Source organism: Nicotiana attenuata, unplaced genomic scaffold, assembly GCF_001879085.1.
Source record: "Nicotiana attenuata strain UT unplaced genomic scaffold, NIATTr2, whole genome shotgun sequence".
NCBI lineage: Eukaryota > Viridiplantae > Streptophyta > Magnoliopsida > Solanales > Solanaceae > Nicotiana > Nicotiana attenuata.
Window position 1 is genome coordinate 1 of NW_017674878.1, and position 14,489 is coordinate 14,489.

The window sequence follows — 14,489 nt, forward strand, 5'->3', positions numbered from 1 at the left end:
TACAATAAAGGAAGGCTTAGATTTGTGAGAAGATTCTAGAGAAGTATGGACATTTCCTTAGGAAGACCCTAGATCCTTATGGATTTGCTAGGAAAGTCCTTGGAATCTTCTAGGCTTGTAGAGAATTCTAGAGAAAGCCCTTATCTTGTAAATATTAAGGACTTGTGTAATAATTATTATTTACACACTAGCCCCTAGGAGACTAGTATATAAAGGTGGTCATTCATCTGTAATTCACCAAGCGAACAATTCACGTTCTCTCTAATACAAAGCTTCCTTTAACAATTCTCCTTGTGTTCTTTCTACCATTCTCTTAGCGATCTTAAGTGTAGTAAGGCTGACTTGGCGTAGCAAGAACGTGAGCAAGTTTTGCAAGATCATGAGCGAGTTGTCAAGTGCCGCACGTGTACTTAGTTACCAACTAAGGACGTGACGACGTGGTATCAGAGCAAAGGTTGCAACTAAGGGAATGGCGAACGATGGAGAAATTAACGTTGCCAACACCCAAGCCAACGTCATCCAGGATGCTGCTGGCAAGAGCGGCCGTAACAAAAAGAGGAATGCCACCAACAAGAACCAGGAGGTGCCAACCGAGGTTGTGTCAAACGAAGGGCTTACATCCCAAGAACCATATGCCACTGAGGCGAGCAAGGATGAAGTGGAGGTCCTTCCTGAGGACGTCTCGCTCGGCAAAGAGTGGGTGATGAAGATGAACACGGGGATGAACGCCATAGAGATCTTTGGCCAACGCTTGGAGAGGATGGAATGCACCCTTAGCATTCTTGAGGGGCACACTCTTGAAGAGATTGAGAGTATCCGAATGACTTGGAGGGACGTACACAGACCGAGATGGAACTAAGGAAAACCATCACTGCCTTAGAGTGCAGACTCATGGAGGCTTTGAGTATTATCGATGCTATGAAGGCAAAGATAGAGTCACTCGAGGAGCATGTCAATGCTGGCGTGACCGAGGCAGCCAGCAATGTTGTGGTGATGAGGGAGGCCAAGATCGAGGATCCCAAACCCCCGATGTTCAAAGATGTTTGTGATGCACAAGAAGTGGAAAACTTCCTTTGGCACTTGGAGAACTACTTCAGGCACGGCAAAGTGAGGGACGACGAGGCCAAGATCAACACTGCGGTATTGTACCTCTCAGAGACTGCCATGCTATGGTGGAGAAGGAAGATGGCCGACATGGATAAAGGTCTATGTACTATTAGCACATGGGATCAGTTCAAAGCCGAGTTCAAGCTACAGTTATTTCCAAACAATGTCTTGTACGAGGCAAGGCGCAAGCTTAGGGAATTGAAGCAAACATGGAGCATACGTAACTATGTCAAGGAGTTCACTACCCTTATGCTTCAAATCCCCAACCTGACCAATGATGACTTGTTGTTCCACTTCATGGACGGGTTGCATAATTGGGCTAAGCAGGAGTTGCAACTCCGACAAGTCACTGATATAGACCAAGCCATAGTGGAGGCCGAATCATTAATGGATTTCAGGCATGACAAACATGACAAAGGCAATGGCAAGGAGTCAAAGGTTAACAATGTCAAAGGTGGGGGAGACCGTGGCAAAGGCAAGGAGACACAACAACAATACTCCAAGACTCAAGATTCCAAAAAGTCGAGTGGTCGTCAGGGCTACGCCGAGAAGAAGGCACAGGCCGAGAAGAAGGGATGCTACATATGTGGAGGGCCGCACGGCTTCAGGAATTGTCCCGACCTAAAGAGCCTCAGCGCCATAGTCCGTGAACGAAAGGAGCAACCACAAGGAGAGAGTTTGGGAACCGCACAGTTAGGTATGATCTGATTATGTGGTGCTGTCACAAAGCAAGCTATCCAACCTACCGAGAATGAAAATCAGTATGTAGATCTCACCATCAACAACAAGCCCGCTCGTGCAATGGTGGATACTGGAGCAACTCATAATTTTGTGACTGAGGCTGCCGCAAAGAGACTAGAATTGAAGCTTGCTCCAACCAACTCTCGTGACAAGACCGTGAATACCGAGGTACAGAATGCTCGTGGGGTAGCTAATGGAGTTGGGGTCAAATTGGGAACTTGGAAAGGTATGACAAACTTTACCGTAACCGCTATGGATATCTTTGACATCATACTGCGGCAAGAGTTCTTTAGACATTGTCATACTTTGATCGACCCCTACCTCCAACGTATCTTGGTTATGGAGCAAGAAGGAGCTTGCATGGTACCTACAGTGGCTATGCCACACGAACAGATCTAAGCACAACTCTCAGCTATGCAGGTTCTCAAGGGGATCAAGAAGGGGGAGCCGACGTTCGTTGCAACCATTGCAAGTCTAGAGGAAGACAAGAATTTTCAAGAGATAGTGCCGCCTTGCATAGAGAAGTTGCTTGAGGAAAACAAAGATGTCATGCCCGAGGAGTTGCCTAAGCACTTTCCGCCTAGGTGAGAGGTGGATCACAAGATTGAGTTGGCGCCAGGGGCTAAGCCACCTGCATTCACCTCATATCGTATGGCACCGCCCGAGCTAGAGGAGCTCAGGAAACAATTGAAAGAGCTGCTAGATGTTGGTCACATTCGCCCATCAAAGGCACCTTTTGGCGCACTAGTATTGTTCCAGAAGAAGAAGGATGTATCGCTAAGTTTATGCATAGACTAGCGAGCACTTAATAAGATCACAATGAAGAATAAGTACACGATCCCGCTCATTGCTGACTTGTTCGATAGACTTGGGCAAGACAAGTACTTTACCAAGGTGGATCTTCGAAAGGGCTACTACCAGGTTCGCATTGCGGAAGGGGATGAGCCAAAGACAGCATGTGTGACGAGATATGGAGCCTTTGAGTGGTTGGTGATGCCCTTCAGCTTAACCAATGCACCGGCCACATTTTGCAACCTTATGAACAAGATCTTCCATCCCTACCTTGATCAGTTCGTGGTAGTCTACCTAGACGACATAGTCATCTACAGCAACACCTTGGAGGAGCACATGGAGCACTTAAGGAAGGTTTTCCAAGTCTTGCGGGAGAACGAGCTATACATCAAGAGAGAGAAATATGAGTTAGCACAATCAAAGGTGCACTTCTTGGGCCATGTCATTAGCAATGGCAAGCTACACATGGACGAGGCTAAGGTACGTGCTAACCAAGAGTGGGAGGCACCTACAAAGGTAACTGAGTTGAGATCCTTCCTTGGCCTTGTTAACTACTATCGTCAGTTCATTAGTGGCTACTCAGCCAAGGCCGTACCATTGACTAAGTTGCTAAAGAAGAACAAGCCATGGGTTTGGACGGGCATTGTCAAAAGGCATTTGAAGGCCTTAAGGCAGCTGTAATAGAAGATCCAGTCTTGGCATTACTTGACTTTGCCAAGACATTTGAGGTACACACAGATGCCTCAACTTCGCCATTGGGGGTGTCCTGATACAGGATAAGCATCCCATAGCGTTTGAGAGTCGCAAGTTAAATGAGACGGAGCGGTGTTACACGGTGCAAGAGAAGGAAATGACTGTCATTGTACATTGCCTTCATACATGCCGACATTATCTGCTCAGGTCGAGGTTCGTGGTCAAGACCGACAATGTGGCTACTAGCTACTTTCAGATGCAGAAGAAGCTCACACCGAAACAGGCTAGGTGGCAGGATTTCTTGGCCGAGTTGGATTATGCACTGGAGTATAAGCCGAGCAAAGGTAACATTGTAGCCGATGCCTTGAGCCAGAAAGCCGAGCTTGCTGCAATCACTTCAACAAGATGGGACATTCGTGAGGCTATAAAAGAAGGCATGCAACATGATCCAGCAGCCAAACGACTTATTGAGTTAGCCAACCAGGGCAAGACGAGATGTTTTGGGGTAGAAGACGGCCTATTGCTTACCACCGGTCGACGGGTCTACGTGCCTAAGTTTGGACACATTAGACGACGGATCATAAGGGAGAGTCATGACACAATGTGGGCCGGTCATCCAAGTCAACGTCGCACTAGGGCCTTGGTTGAGTCGGTCTACTATTTGCCACGCATGCGAGATGACATAGAGTGCTATGTGCAGACTTGTCTTGTCTGTCAACAGGACAAGGTTGAACAACAACAACCTGGAGGACTTTTGGAGCCACTTCCAGTTGCGGAGCATCCATGGGAGAGCGTCACTATGGACTTTATCACTTGTCTACCGAATTCCGATGGTTACGGTACTATTATGGTGGTTGTGGATAGATTTTATAAATATGCCACCTTCATGCCCGCCTCACCAGGTTGCACTGCCAAGGATGCCGCCAAGCTATTATTTAAGAACGTGGTGAAGTATTGGGGCTTACCAAGGCATATTATTAGTGATCGAGACCCCCGTTTTACTGGAAACTTTTGGAGAGAGTTATTCGACATACTTGGCACAGAACTGCACTTTTCCACTAGTTTCCACCCACAGATAGATGGACAAACGGAACAGGTCAATGCCTTACTAGAATGCTAGTTGAGGCATTATGTAGGCATGCATCAGAGAGATTGGGCAAGGCTCCTAGACATCACCCAATTCTCGTATAACTTGCAGCGGAGTGAGTCCACGGGGCGGACACCATTTGAGCTAGCCACAGGCCAACAGCCACAAACTCCACATTCATTACCAGTTGCGTTCGAGGGAAAGAGTTTGGGGGCTTATCATATGGCCAAAGGATGGGAGGAACAGCTTGACACTGCTAAGTCCTACTTGGATAAGGCAGCTAAGAAGATGAAGAAGTTTGCGGACCGTAAGCGCCATCCCACGGACTATAGAGTTGGGGACATGGTCATGGTGATGTTTAACCCAAGACAGTTCAAGGCACTACGGGGCATGCATCAGAATCTGATTCGCAAGTATGAGGGGCCATTTAAGATCGTCGCCAAGGTAGGCAAGATCTCATACAAGCTTGACATGCCATCGTATCTTAAGATCTACCCTGTCTTCCATGTCAGCATGCTTAAGCCATATCATTAAGATAAGGATGATCCGAGTAGGGGCCAATCAAGTCGAGCGCCAATTACTATCACCGCCTCGCATGATCGGGAGATTGAGGCTATTATGGATTACCAGGCCAGGTGAAAACAAGGGAAAAAGCCACCGCTATGTTCCTCGTCCATTGGAAAAGGCAATCACCGGAGGAGGCCACGTGGGAACGCTATGAAGACTTGTGGCAATTCAAAGATAAGATCCGAGAGTTTACGAGGCAGCATTGCGCCGCGGTCGTGGCAATATTAGGTGGGGAAGAGTGTGATGACCCGCCACATCATCATGCCACATAGGTACCTTTTGGCATATATTAATGCCATGTGGAAGCTTACATAAGAGGAAGGCTAGCATTTGTGAGAAGATTCTAGAGAAGTATGGACATTTCCTTATGAAGACCCTAGATCCTTATGGATTTGCTAGGAAAGTCCTTGGAATCTTCTAGGCTTGTAGAGATTTATAGAGAAAGCCCTTATCTTGTAAATATTAAGGACTTGTGTAATAATTATTATTTACACACTAGACCCTAAGAGACTAGTATATAAAGGGGGCCATTCATTTGTAATTCACCAAGCAAACAATTCAAGTTCTCTCTAATACAAAGCTTCCTTTAACAATTCTCTTGTGTTCTTTCTACAATTCTCTTAGCGATCTTGAGTGTAGTAAGGCTGAATTCGCATAGAAAGAACATGAGCAAGTTGTGCAAGATCGTGAGCGAGTTGTCAAGTGCCGCACGTGTACTTAGTTACCAACTAAGGACGTGACACTGCGCTTGAAAAGAAATACAAAACTGAAGATGCCGGATTGAAGAAATTCGTTGCCGCTAAGTTTTTGGACAACAAAATGGTAGATAGCAAGTCTGTTATTACCCAAGTCCAGTAATTGCAAGTGATTATTCACGATCTCCTTGCTGAAGGTATAAATCGAATTAATACTAATGTTGAAAGTAGTAATTTTAGTATTTTTACTAACAGAATTTTCATTGAAGGTCTTGTCATCAATGAAGCATTCCAAGTAGCAGCGATGATTGAGAAGTTGCCTCCTTTGTGGAAGGACTTCAATGTCGTCCATCAACTTACAAAAAGAAAGAGCACGTCCCGTGCCTGCCCCAAATGAAGTAGCTTCCCCTGCCCCTGTCTTTCCCTTTCCATATCAAGAAGATGAGATCATAGGGTGCGACAGTGTAGAAAGCATCCAACAGCGGCCTTTGAGTTTGAGGAGAAAAACCCCTCCTTATGCCGAGGTCATACATCATACAACAGGCTCGAATTGAAGCCGAAGACCTATTCAAGGTCAAGGTCGATATTTTTAGGGTCATGTCTAGCCTTGATCCAGAAGGAGATTGGCTGGGACGGGGAGATCGGGCCCTCGAGAATCCGCGTACCGCCACGGGAGAGCATTCCTTGGAGAAATTCCATACCCTAATTTTGGATCTCGAATCGAGGGGAGTCAATTCCGAGTCCTTTTCTCAATTAAAAGGGAAGGTACCCCTGCGAAGGGAAAACTACTTGAAACACAAACGCAAGGAGATGTCGCTTGATGATCTCATTGTTCAGTTGAGAATCGAAGAGGACAATAAAGCTGCTGAAAAGAGAGGCCGTGAAAACTCAACAATAATGGGAGAAAACATTATTGAGGATACTCCTCAAAATAAGAGAAAGAGGAAGCAGGCTTCTGGACCGAAAAGCAACCCAAGCAAGAAGCGGTTCAACAAAAATTGCTACAACTGTGGGAAAGCTGGACACAAATCTACAGATTGTCGTGCTTCGAAGAAAGACAACAAGAAGGGTCAAGCAAACAAGGTTGAAAAGCAAGAAGATGTTGATGACTTGTGTGCTATGCTTTCTGAATGCAACCTGCTGGAAAATCCTAAGGAGTGGTGGATTGATTCTGGAGCCAGTCTCCATGTTTGTGCTGTTAGGGAAACGTTTGCTACATATGCTCCTGTTGGACCCGAAGAGACGCTTTCTATGGGAAATGTTGCAACGGCCAAAATTGAAGGATGTGGGAAGATATTTCTGAAAATGACATATGGCAAGGTGGTGACTTTGAACAACGTCCTTCATGTTCCCGAGATTAGGAAGAACTTAGTCTCTGCTGGACTTCTTGTTAAGAACGGTTTTAAGTGTGTTTTTGTATCTGATAAGGTTGTAATAAGTAAGAATGAAATATTTGTAGGAAAAGGTTACCTCACTGAGGGCCTTTTCAAGCTGAATGTAATGGTTGTTGAGAATAATAATAAAATTTCAGCTTCGTCTTGCTTACTTGAGTCAAATAAATTATGGCATATACATTTGGGTCATGTCAATTATAAACCTTGCGGAAAATGATTAACTTGGAAGTATTGCCTAAGTTTGAATGCGACAAATCAAAATGTCAAATATGTGTGGAATCTAAATATGTTAAAAATCCTTATAAGTCAGTTGAAAGGATTTCAAATCCTTTAGACTTAATTCACACAGATATTTGCGACATGAAGTCAATACCATCTCGCAGTGGAAAGAAGTATTTCATAACTTTTATTGACGATAGTACTCGATATTGCTATGTTTACTTACTTAATAGTAAAGATGAAGCAATAGACGCATTCAAGCATTACAAAAATGAAGTTGAAACGTAACTTAACAAGAAAATCAAAATGATAAGAAGTGATAGGGTGGTGAATATGAATCTCCTTTTGAAGAAATATGTTTAGAATATGGAATTATTCATCAAACAACGGCCCCTTACACTCCCCAATCCAATGGGATTGCGGAAAGAAAGAATCGTTCATTAAAGGAGATGATGAACGCATACCATAGAACTTGTGGGGAGAAGCCATTCTTACAGCTAACCGGATACTAAATCGAGTACCCCATAGCAGAACACAATCCATTCCATAGGAAAAATGGAAAGGAAGGAAGCCCAACTTGAATTATTTTAAAGTGTGGGGGTGTTTGACAAAAGTACAAGTTCCTAAACCCAAAAGGGTAAAAATAGGACCGAAAACCGTTGATTGTGTTTTCATAGGATATGCGACCAATATTAAAGCATATCGATTTCTGGTTCATAAATCAGAAAATCACGACATTCATAATAATACGGTTATAGAATCAGATAATGTTGAGTTCTTTGAAAATATATATCCGTATAAAAAGGAATGTGAGTCGATTGGTGAAGGATCTAAAGGACCTCGGGAAGAAACAAAAGAAAGTACATTTAATCAGGAGGATCCAAGACGTAGTAAACGGCAAAGAAAGTCTACTTTATTTGGACCAAATTTTGTGACTTTCTTATTGGAAAATGAGCCTCGAACATTTATAGAATCTATGTCTTCTTCGGAATCATTATTTTGTAAAGAGACAGTCAATAGTGAAATAGAATCCATATTGAACAACCATACATGGGAATTGGTTGATCTTCCTCCTGGAAATAAACCTTTGGGTTCTAAATGGATTTTTAAGAGGAAAATGAAATATGATGGCACTATTGATAAATTTAAGGCAAGACTTGTGGTCAATGGTTATAGACAACGAGAAGGTCTTGACTACTTTGATACATAGTCTCCAGTTACAAGAATAATGTCCATACGAATGTTAGTAGCATTAGTTGCAGTGTATGGTCTTGAAATTCATCAAATGGACGTTAAGACGGCTTTCTTGAATGGAGATTTGGAGGAAGAAATCTACATGGAACAACTTGAATGGTTTGTGGTTCCACGTAAAGAAAAGAAGGTATGTAGACTTGTTAAGTCCCTTTACGGACTAAAACAAGCACCTAAACAATGGCATGCGAAATTCGACCAAACAATGTTGTCAAATGGTTTTAAGACAAATGAATGTGATAAATGTGTGTACATTAAAAATGTTCCAAATCACATAGTCATTGTTTGCTATATGTGGATGATATGTTGATAAAGAGTAATGACATTGCCAACATAAATGCGACTAAGCGTATGCTAACTGGCAAGTTCGATATGAAGGACTTGGGAGTTGCTGATTTAATTCTTGGGATTAAGATCCATAAGACTCCTCAAAGTCTGGCATTGTCACAATCTCATTATATTAAGACAGTACTTGAAAAATTCAAGAACTTAGGGTTTAAAGTTGCAAAGACTCCAATTGACGTCAATCTTGCATTAGCAAAGAACAAGCCAAAGCATATCACAATTGGATTATGCTCGTGTGTTGGGTTGCTTAATGTATATCATGAATTGTACACGACCAGATATAGCTTGTGCTATAAGTTAATTGAGTCGATATACGAGCAATCCAGGCCAATCTCATTGGATTGCCATGAAACGAGTTTTGGGATATTTAGAACATAAGCAGGACTTTGCTTTGCACTACAGTAAATATCATGCGGTGATTGAGGGATATTGTGATGCAAATTGGATCACCGGTTCAACTGATTCTAAGTCCACAAGTGGATATGTATTCACTATTGGTGGAGGAGCGGTATCTTGGAAGTCATCCAAACAAACTTGTATTGCCCACTCTACAATGGAGGCTGAGTTCATAGCCTTAGACAAAGCCGGTGAAGAAGTTGAATGGCTTCGGAATTTTTTGGAAGATATTCCATTTTGGCCCAAACCGTTGGCACCAATATGCATACATTGCGATAGTCAAGTGGCAATTGGAAGGGCTGGGAGTGTTATGTATAACGGTAAATCTCGTCATATACGACGAAGACATAAAACGTTAGGCAATTACTCTCTAGAGGAATTATCACGATTGACTATGTAAAGTCAAGTGATAATGTGTCGGGTACACTTACAAAAGGCCTAACTAGAGAGGTAGTTGAGAAATCATCGAGGGGAATGGAAATATGGCCGAGAACAAGTCATTGTGGCGGTAACTCTACCTAGAAGACTGGAGATCCGAAGATCTACGTTCAAGGAGATCAAACAAAGTCATTTATGACGGTTCAATATTGTCAACTAAACTTTTGGTCCATTCTCTTGATGAGACAATGTTCAGTACCAATGATAAAACATTAAGGCTTTTTAATGATTTCTAAATTTGATACGGGGTATATCAAATAATGTATCTACGGGATGACACGTTTAGGAATCACCTATGTAAGTGTGAAGTGTTAGCCGCTTCAAGAAGAATTTTGTAAGGCCAGTTCTCTACGCACTTATGAAACCAGGCGGTGTTCATGGCTGAAACGAACACAACAATGAGAACCAAAGACGGTTAAGGGTTGATTTTGTGACTTATGGTTGTCTAGATATACACCAAAGTTCGACGGTTCAAAGATATCAAATCTACCAATTGACCGAGTATATCTGACATAAGTTCACTACGGAAAGTTCAAAGGGAAACCTACTTATCCAGATGCAATTAATCCTTGCTTGCGAATCACACAGTTTTTCATGCATATTTCCGTGATATAGCCATTCCCCATTCATGTGGGGGATTGTTGAGGTTTTAAGCTAAATAGGCTTAAAAGAGGGTGAAGGAAAAATGGAGGGAAAACAAAAATTTTAAGTTTCCCCCTGACAATGGGATATTGTCCCTTATTGGAAGAGGAAAAGGTTTTGATGGGTATATATACAATTGCTCTTCTTGTAGCTCTTAAAGAGTTAAGAAGAAAGCAAGCCTCGCGCCATCGTCGTCGTCGCTCGCTCGGCTCGACTTCGGCTTCGGCTTCGGATTCGGATTCGGATTTGGATTTCGTCAAATGATCGATTGATTGATTTATTTTTTGGACCAAATTTATTTGTTAATAGCAAATATTAACAGAAATCCAGTGGAATATTAATATTAAATCCAACGGAAATATTAAACTTTTTTCCGTTATCCGTTTTCAGTTTTCCGATTTTGTAACGGAAAATTAGCCTCCCTCTTCAATTCCCGGTTTATTGTTGCGTAAATAGCCATTCATGTTATGGAATTTATTTTATGGTCGTTTTACATAAACAGCCATTTTGAAGAGTTGCACCTCTTCAGTTTTGAGCTCAACATTATCTATAAATACCAGTCCATTCTCTCAGATTTTCCATACGATTTTCTGAGTTCTCCTCCTTTCTTCTGCATTGTTTTAACTTCAAAGAAAGCAACAGTAAGTGTGATTTGCTGCCAAACTTTTTGTTCGCTGAAACACTGGGGTTTGAAGTACCACTATACCAATGTGTAATTCGTTCTATCCTGGGAGGAAATAATCCACAACCTTGGGTACTAGGAGAGGTTAAATTCCTCAAGGAAACACTGTGAATTCAGTGGGCTCGGATTAACTTCAGTTTCGTTTATATTTCTATTTATATGTTATTTTATTTTCTCCGGAATTATTTTACAAATACAGTATACTAACAAGAAGGGTATTGTAATAGCTATAAACTCGCCTCCACAAGAGATGGAAAAATTTCACGACGTTATCCAAAATATGACTAGTGAAAGTGTAGAAACCATCCAACTAAAATCAAAGATCTAGCTAGCCCGTTCTGACGCGACATATCCAAGGGGAGGTGTCGTGGTGCATGTTATTTGCAGATGATATTGTATTGATTGACGAGACGCGAGGCGGTGTGAACGCGAGGTTAGAGGTGTGGAGGCAGACCCGGGAGCCTAAAGGTTTCAAGCTGAGTAAGACCAAAACAGAATACTTGGAGTGTAAGTTCGACTCAGGGAGGGGAAGGGGAGGTGAGGCTGGACTCGCAAGTCATCCCTAGGAGAGGAAGTTTTAAGTACCTTAGGTCTATTATTCAGGGGGATGGGGAGATTGATGAAGATGTCACACATCGTATTGGGGCTGGATGGATGAAATGGAGACTCGCTTCTGGTGTTTTGTGTGATAAGAAGGTGCCACCAAAACTTAAAGGCAAGTTCTACGGAGTGGTGGTCAGACCGACTATGTTGTATGGGGATGAGTGTTGGCTTGTCAAGATAGCCCATGTCCAAAAGATGAAGGTAGCAGATCGAGGATATTGAGATGGATGTGCAGGCACACCAGGTTAGATAGGATTAGGAATGAGGTTATTCGCGACAAGGTGGGTGTGGCCCCTATTGAGGACAAGATGCGGGAAGCGAGGCTTAGATGGTTTGGACATGTGAGAAGGAAGATCAGAGATGTCCCGATGAAGAGGTGTGAGAGGTTGACATTGGAGGGCCTACAGAGAGGTAAAGGTAGGCTGAAGAAGAAGTGGGGAGAGGTGATTAGGCAAGACATGATGCAGCTTCAGCTGACCGAGGACATGACCCTTGATAGGAAGGTGTGGAGGTCGAGGATTAGGGTAGGTGGTAGATTGTTCATACCAGTAGGATTAGTATGCACTCTCGCATTCTGTTGGTAGTAGGTTTCTATGACTACCCGTCGTTTTCTTCAATTTTGATCATCTTATTATAGTGTTGTTTTTATGTTGCTTTTACATGGCTTTTTGGTGTTGTCTCTCCTTGTCTATCTTTTAATTAAGGTGGTGCTTATGTTTTCCTGAGCCGAGGGTCTATTGGCAACAGCCTCTCTACCTTCACAAGGTAGGGGTAAAGTCTCCATACACACTACCCTCCCCATACCCCCCGATGTGAGATAATACTGGGTATATTGTTGAATTTGTATAATTTTATTAATTTAAAAACTAGGAGTAATAAATATAAATAAGAATTATACTATAGAAAAATTTAATTTACATGGTGTTACAGAACTGTTTGTTCAATCAAACATATACTAAAAGCTAGTGGCGGTGACAACTGGCGATGGTGGTAGCCGAGGGTGATAGTTATGCGGTGGTGAAGGTGGCTGGTGAAGCTGGTAAAGTTGGTGAAGTTGCATTGGCATGATGGCAATATGGTTCTCTTCATGACCCCATGTATCGTGGCAATAAGGGGATTATTCAGTATTTTTACTGTAGTTCGTAGGTTTATGTGCAAAAATCTACTAAGATTTTTATAAATAATAAAAATAAACCCTTAACTTTAAATATATAATAAGTTAAATTCTAAAAATCTTAAACCCCTTAGTTGGAAAGTTTGGCGGAGTTCCTAGCAACGGGCTAGATGTGTTATAACTCACGAAGAACCAGCACACTCGGCTATATTCTGTGTGTATAGTTGGGGTTGGCCCGTGTATGCCTGAATCGGATCTCCTCGTGTGAGCATCTGGTAATCAGTCAAGAATGTATATAAGGTGATTCAAAAAAATGCTAGGATATTATAGCTGGATTTGAATCTATGGCCTAAAGTAACTTTTGAACTCCCTTTATCATTACATTCTGATTTTTTTTATGTCAAGGAGATTCAACATCTTGCATATAATCTAAAAAATCAGTTTTACCTTATTTAAATAAGGTTGTTTTTCAAAGAAGGAGACTCCGGTAATAATTTAATTGAATCTTCTGCTTTAAAATATCAAAGAGAGCCGTGTAGAAAAGTTAAGTTATTACTTGGAGGAATTGCCAGACAAATTGATACATAGAATCTTTAAGTTTTTGTAATAAAATTTATATATTTGAAAATTATATAAAAAGTACTATTCCCTCCCTTTCAATTTATGTGACGGTATTTGACTCCATCGGCATAAAGTTTAAGAAAGATAGGAAGATTTTTGAAAATTGTGTGCCTAAAGATAAATTGTTTCTAAATAAGTAAAGATGACATTCTTTTTTGGATTGACTAAAAAGAAAGAGTGCTACATAAATTGAGATGGAGGGAGTATAAATCATATAATAATTAATAATTTAAAATATTTAAAAGACATGTAAAAAAACTTTAGTCAAAGAAAATCCTATTTGACTCTCGAAATTCAAACGGTGCAATATAAATTGGGATAGAGAAAGTACTATTAATTATGTCGCACATGTATTATATATAAGTAAATTGTACATTTTGCAAAACTAGAAGTGACGAGTACATTCTTGCAACAAGGATATATCATTGTCCAATCTCTTAAAATCTAGTCATTTTAACATGCAAGTTGAATGTTTAGTAGATAAACTCACAGGAGCTTAGTTGTATTATAGAGTCATACACTTGTTTATAGATAAATTGTACATTTAACAAAACTTGAAATGACCAATAGATTCTTTCAACATGGATCATTATCCAATCTTTTAAAATCTAGTCATTATAATTACATGCAAATCGAATGTTATAGATAAACTCAGGAGTATTATTGTATTATAGAGTCATACACTTGTTTATAGATATATTGTACTTCTGGCAAAACTTGAAATGACCAATAGATTCTTGCAACAAATATCATTGTCCAATCTTTTAAAACCTAGTTATTATTACATGCAAATTGAATGTTATAGATAAACTTACATGAGTAATGTAGTATTGTAGAAACTTGTTACAGATAAATTATACGTTTTTCAAAACTTGAAGCGAGGAATAGATTATTGAAAATATATTTCGTGTACGGATCATTGTCCAATCTTCTAAAATTTACTTATTATAACATGCAAATTGAATGGAAGCAGGTAACTATCGTTTGACTGGGGCTAAGTTCATTGAATGCAAATTAAATTAGGTTAATTATACTAATAATGTGTTTCTAAAGCCATGCATGTACGTAATACTGGTCCTGGACCACTTAAAATTTAGGTGTT